Genomic DNA, 7,500 nt, shown 5'->3' with positions numbered 1-7,500 from the left:
TAGAGTTTAGAGTAAGAACATATGAAGAAGGGGTGTGGAATGAGGTCTGTGAGTCAAGGAAAGGCCCAGAACAATGGGTTGTATTACTCAAAAATAAAGTTGACAGTCTGATAAGAGAATTGACTGGAGTTGAATGTCTGATTTAGCTTTGATGTGGGTAATGTGTGTGGTAATTTGGCTGGGTTCAACAAGGGAGCAGATTGTGAAGGAGAGCTGTCTGTGTCATGTATATCAAGTATGTCATATGAGTTAGCATGATGGGAAAAGATGTGAAACATGAGACTGAGAACTTAGGCAGTTTACAGCCATCACAGATCCACACAATACTATTAGCCCATTCACACTAGACAGTATCTATTCTTGACATAATGTACTGGGGCCATAAGTTATGCTACTGAGTCTGTTCTTTTTTGTGCATTAAACAGCTGTTTGCCTGCTAGCTTTAACTATGGTCATGGAGTAGGCTATGAAATATTTCACTCATATAGTTGATTATGGACAGTGCCCTGTGCATGGGAAAAAACTGGTATCATTGCATTACCTTTTCCAGTATATAACTCTGTGACAAGACACTAGCCAGCATGTTTGGATCGCTTGCCACAGTTATAATGCTTCTGGGCCTTATTTGAGGACCCTGGTGCAAATTATTCAAAGGCATTTGGGGTGGTCTAAGCCAGGGTTAACTAATAGTTCTGGTATGAACACCAAAGGACCAGAAAAAACAGGATTGCGTCTAGAATTTATATGATGAAATGATATTAGCAGGCACAACACTAACTTTACTGAATTATAGAGCTAACTTTCCTTTCTTTGTGGATGATATCCTCTTTACACAATAATGAAATACAAAAACTAATACACTGAACAAGTAACAAAAAAATTATCAAAACAACTGAATACTTATGAAAAAGTCATGAGAATGAAAGTGAGAAGGAAAACAACAACAAAGGAAAAAACACCTACTAATCTTTAACAAACTAAATTGGAAATATCAAGAACAAGAAAGGTCTATCCAAATAAGAAACTAAACTTATTGTAAGGATCATAAACCAGCTCTATTCCAATGACACTCAGTATCCCACCTTGATAAAAATAGCTGCCTCTAAACATGATTTTTGTCATATCACTCTAGATGTACTAGGTAGATCTTTGTTCATCATGGCCCATGCTGCATTTCATTATTAATGCTGTGTACCTGACAGAGATAGAGAAAAAAATACATTAAAAAAAATTACAGAAATGCTACTTTTCTATTAACAGTAGTTGAGCTCATCTTATAACTAAAACCAAAAAAGAAAGAAAGAAAGAAAGAAAGAAGAAAAAAACAACAGGAAAACTCTTGATAAAAATATTTCCTGCACATGTGAATACTGGCTTACATAACCATTACCAGAAAAATCAAAAGATAAAGAAATAAAAATATTTCCATTCCAAAGTATGTCTTAGAAATGGCTTGCAAAATTTCTTAATCCCTGGTAACTATGTCTATTCAGACAATCAAGACATAATTTCTGATGGACCACCAGACTGGGTTATTGGTAAAGTTGATTGGTCCATGACATGAGCCCAACAGTTTTGTGTCCTGCAATGAGAGACTTGTTTGCTGATTTTGGAGAGCCAGAATGATATTTAAAGATGATGATGATGATGATGATGATGATAATAATAACAACAACAACAACCATGATGATCACAATAATAACAACCATGATGATCACAATAATAACAATAATAACAACCATGATGATCATAATAATAATGATTTGAACAACCATGATGATCAAAATAAAAATAATAATAACCAAGATGATCATAATAATAACAATAATAATAATAATAATAATGATAAAATAATGATAATAATATCAATGATAATTATAATAACAACAATAATAATAATCATCATCATCACAATAGTATTTTTCCACCTCATTAAATAAAATATATAATAAAAATAATAATATGAACAAAATATATAATAAGAGGACGATAATAGTAATAGTAATAATAATATCAATAAAAAAAAAATAATAGTAATAACAATATCAATACTAATATTAGTAACAAGAACAGCAACATCAATAATAACAATAATAATAATAACTAAAAGCCCTATCAGAGGCATACCTCAGCCACGGCAATAGGGTCACTGAGGTAATAAAAATTTTCACAATTGAAAAATCATATTTAAATCACCTCTTTCTCATAACCCAAGTGATGTCCGTGTTTCCCTATTTTGCGATGCTAAAGAATCATTTGAAAAATTCCTGGATCCAGATCATGATCCAGGTCACAACAAAAATCTAATGGCCTCTAAGGTGGACTAAGACATAAATCTGGATAAAATTTCATAAAAATCTGCTCTTTAACTTTTGGAGTTATTCTGCTAACCAATGAATAAACAAACCAACATTATCAAAATCAAAACCTCCATGCCAGAGAACGATAGCCTAATAGTAATAATAATGAAAACATTAACTTCAAAAATATTCAATATTAACACTACTAGGCCTGCTATTATTACTAAAAATAATAACAATAACTATAATAATAACACATAATCAATACAACAGAAAAAGCAATAAGAATAGTTAATAAATATAAGAATGGAACTGCTGATAATTACAACACCAAAAGCAGTAGGAACAATGACTATAAAATAATATGTTGATTATAATCATAATAATAATCATAATCATATAAAAATGAAAATGATGATGATGATGATGATGATGATAATAACAAATACAATAACAATAATAATAAAAGCAATGATGATATTGATAATAACAATAATGATAATAATGATGACAATACTACTACTAATAATGATAATAATGATGACAATACTACTAATAATAATGATAATAATGATGACAATACTACTACTACTAATGATAATAATAACATCAATAACAATAATAATAATAATCACAATAATAATGATAAAAAACACAACTACAATATCAATACTACTAATGATAATAATAACAGAATCAACAATAACAACTATAATAATAATAATAATAATGATAATAACAACACTAATGATAATGATAGGATATTTATAAAATAAAGGTAATATCATTATCATTAACAACACAAACAATAATAACAATAATAATAGTAAAATAAAAACAAGAACAACAAAATAAACACTAATAATAATAATGACAATAATAATAAAAACAATGATAAGAAAAAGAACAATAACAACAACAATAATAAAAAAATAAAATAATAATGGTACTAATACCAAGAAATAATAGTTATAATAATATTATTATAATAGCAATTATAATAATGATAACACACACACACACACACACACACACACACATTATATAAATAAATAAATATATATATATATACATGTATATATATATATATATATATATATATATATATATATATATATATATGTATATATATATATATATATATATATATATATATATATATATATGTATATATATATATATATATATATATATATATATATATATATATATACATACATATATATATATATATATATATATATATATATATATATATATACATGTAAATATATGTTTATTTATATATATATATATATATATATATATATATATATATATATACATGTATATATATAAATATATATATATATATATATATATATATATATATATATATATATATATATAATGTATACATATATAAAAAAATATATATACATATGTACACACACACACACACACACACACACACACACACACACACACACACACACACACACACACACACACACACATATATATATATATATATACATACGTACATGTATCAGTATATGTATATGTATATATACATATATATACACATATGCATATGTATATGTACATATATATACATACATGTATATGTATATATATATATATATATATATATATATATATATATATATATATATATATATATATACATATATGTTTATGTATCCATAAATGAATACAAACATATACATATAGGTATATGTATACATACAAGTCTATATATACATATAGGTATATGTAAACATATAAGCATGCATATACGTAAAGGTATATGTATACATATAAGCATAAGTATACGTATACACAAACATATACATACACGTTTACACATATGTATTCATTTAAGTACATAGCTATCTATCTATGTATCTTTAGGTATGTATATGTATGTGTGTATGTTTATGTATGTATGTCTGTAAGTATATATATATATATATATATATATATATATATATATATATATATATATATATATAAAATGTGCACAAGCATAAACACAGTAATGTGTACACAATAATGAAAATGAAAACAGCCACAATAAGAATTAAAAATAAATGTAATGAATGTAATTTTCTCTTTAGACAAATAATAAACCAAATTGGATGTCAACTATCAACACCAACATTATTTATTGAAAAACTGAAACTCACGTAATCTTAATTCCTCTCTGGACACTTTTGGCCCAAGCCATTGGGGATGACAAGTGCATACATGCCATACCCAGTGTGTTTAACACAGATTGCTCCACAAGTACTAAGTCACCAATGAGCCAATTACGAGTACTAGCTGTCTCACTCACTCTTTTCCTTAATTTTCGAAAATATTTTCTGACATCTGATATTGCTGTTAGTAATGTTAGTAACACTATAGTAATTCTAATGTATACAATAAAATAACAGTATCAATATTGACAGCATTAGCAAAAAGCTTTTCCCCACAATGCTACAGTGAACACATTTTCCTTGAGGCAATGGGTTAAAGATCATTTAAATCAATACTGTAAAAATTTGAAATTTCCTAAAGCCTATCACAATAAATAGTGAATCAAAAGATAGATTCAACCAAATAGCAACAACAATAATAACAATAACAATATTAGTAATAATAATAACACCAATAATAATAATGGTAATGATAATGATCAAGATAATGATGATATTAAGAACAACAACAACACCAACAACAATAATAACAATAACAATAATAATAATAATAATAATAATAATAATAATAATAATAATAATAATAATAAAAATAATGGAGAGACATGGCAATTACACTCCCATTTACAACAAAATGAATGCTGTGCAAAATTTCCTTGAAGTATTTATAATTCCAACACTAAAACAGATGTAGGCTAGCAAGTTTACTGGATTATTGGAGAGTTAATGAATGCTCTTCTCTGAAGTAAAAATCTGTGGTAATTTAATTCTTTTCACAGAGATCTTTTTTGTTTGATCTATCTACTTTTTTTTCTTTATTTTAAAGAGCTTACAGACAAATTACATAGAATTTAACTTTAAAATGCACTATGACATTGTGCATTTTTTCCTTCATTCCCAAATTAGCAAAATCAAAGTTGATAGCCAACCAATCAACAACTGGATATTATTTCAGCCAACATAACTGGGTATTTGCAGAAGGATGGTGGTCAGTCACTCTATGCCTCTCTCTCTATGATGTAAAAATTAACTCTCCAAATTTTCAAAGTGGCTCTGCATTAGCTATGCCATGGTGAACAGGTGACAACTGTCTTAAAATACATATATTTTATTATTGGGTCATCTAATATCAACTATGTTTTCATTTCTTAAAAGAAATACCATAACATAAATAATTTTATGCATAAATGGTGACCCTAAGCTTGGTAGGTAGGAGTGAGGGGAATAAATTGGGTATGTAATCAAAAATATGAATGTTGCTATACTTCAAATATTACCATATAGTACAGAGAGCCCCATGATTTTATTTCATTATTATTTTTTAAAAGAAAGTATTGTATATACTATATTTTAGCTGAATTATCTGGGAAAATAAATGTTCAGAAACTGCCTCTGCTTCCAAGTCATCCAGTAGAGGCCAACAAAGTTTTCCACTATATGCATTTCACAAAGACAGTACAATTTCATGATGATACACCATCAAACTGGGAACCAAAGGAAGCTCTATTTTGCCTGAATATTTCTGTCCCTTCCCTGTCACTAAAGGTGTAGAGGCTACAATCACAAACTAGAAAACTTCAAAATTAATACTGACTTTAGATGGAAAGCCTTCCATCAGAGAATACAGCAACAGACTTGAACAGACCAGCCAATACAATTATGAGAAAAAATCCAGATCTGAAAGCTACTTTTAATTTTGTACACATTTACCTATATATGAAAAAAAAAAAAAAATGAAACAAATTTCTCCTGAGTAATATATGTATGGATATGTGTGTGTATATATCTATATATAAATATATATAAATACACACATATATATATATATATATATATATATATATATATATATATATATATATATATATATGTAGACATATACATCTATCTATCTATCTAACTATATATATAAACAAATGCAAGCTTCTTTCAGAATAACATTTTTCTTAAAGGCCTATTATTGTAAAAGTTACACGAACCAAAATTCAAATGATTTAACCCAATGGTGCTAAGTACATGCACTACTCACTGAAGCTTTGTCTTGAGCATTTTGTTTGCACCTGATGGCCCCCACAAATGCTTAACCAGAAAAAAAATCAATTTTTTGAATTACTGGGAGAAAAATTGTTTTCAATATCAAAACTGTTATCATTATGATTATTTTTGATCCTATGCTTATCATCGTTTCATTAAAAATACTAATAATAGAGTAGAAAAGAGGATCTTTCTAAAACTCAAGGACAGGGTGAACAGGTGAGATGGGTAGGACTAATAATTGACTCTTTGGTGACTATGCTTTTGTTAAAAGTAGACTTGAAAAGAACATTAGGCCTATGTCATTCAGAGTACAATCTCCATCTGTTCTCTTTCAAAATTGAAATGTGATGCTGGGCTGTTTGTACAATGCAAATGACATGTGTAAACAAAATTAATAACCAAGTTACCTTTTCTGATCTATAGGCCTATGAAGTAAAAAAAAATAGGCTAATGGAAACATCGAAATATATCACGTGCTGCATCCCTATACTATTTGAATACCAGGACTTACATGCTCCAGAGGGGAAATAACAGCAGTTAACAGAGATATGTCCATATGTTTTATTCAACTGTTGCTTTTCTTTCTTCCATTTCTCTGTTTGCTTCCAATATCTGATATACTTATTTACTTTCACAGACTGGCAAAAACAAGATTTTGAATAAAAAAACAATGAAATACACACTGCCATATATTTTCATCAGATCTATGAAAATTCACAAAGATGCATTGTGGAAAATAATAATTGTGGTTATATATTTTTGCTACAAATTTGAAGGGTACAACTTGGTCTTGATATGACCCATCAGATGCTTTCTCTATATGTTACATCATTATAATTCTTATCATAATCACACACCATTCTCTTGTCATATTCACATCATAATAATGTTTCCTGCAATAACCAGATGTGTAACTCTTAGTAACCCTAAGGTTGTAGACTATTCGGAGTTAGTGTTACTTTCACATCTGCGCTAAACATTGT

The 7,500-nt window shown here is 27.7% G+C and overlaps 1 protein-coding gene across 6 annotated transcripts in view; it reads right to left on the bottom strand.

Annotated features, from left to right (window-relative positions):
• The window catches only part of LOC113823408 (serine-rich adhesin for platelets), a 49,313-nt gene that overhangs the window by 41,433 nt on the left and 380 nt on the right, over window positions 1-7,500 (bottom strand). For 3 of the 6 annotated variants that reach the window (XM_070129790.1, XM_070129789.1, XM_070129788.1), the window contains exon 2: window positions 1,083-1,195. The exons of 1 other annotated variant lie outside the window; for it this stretch is intronic. The gene's annotated coding sequence lies outside the window, so the exon portion shown is untranslated. Of the gene's footprint in view, window positions 1-1,082; window positions 1,196-7,028; window positions 7,150-7,500 lie in introns of those variants that run through there. 2 more of the 6 variants (XM_070129792.1, XM_070129791.1) reach the window with 1 other exon arrangement.

This window comes from Penaeus vannamei, chromosome 14, assembly GCF_042767895.1.
Source record: "Penaeus vannamei isolate JL-2024 chromosome 14, ASM4276789v1, whole genome shotgun sequence".
Classification (NCBI taxonomy): domain Eukaryota; kingdom Metazoa; phylum Arthropoda; class Malacostraca; order Decapoda; family Penaeidae; genus Penaeus; species Penaeus vannamei.
Note: the sequence above shows the minus strand (reverse complement) of the source record. Positions and strands in the feature narration are given on the sequence as shown.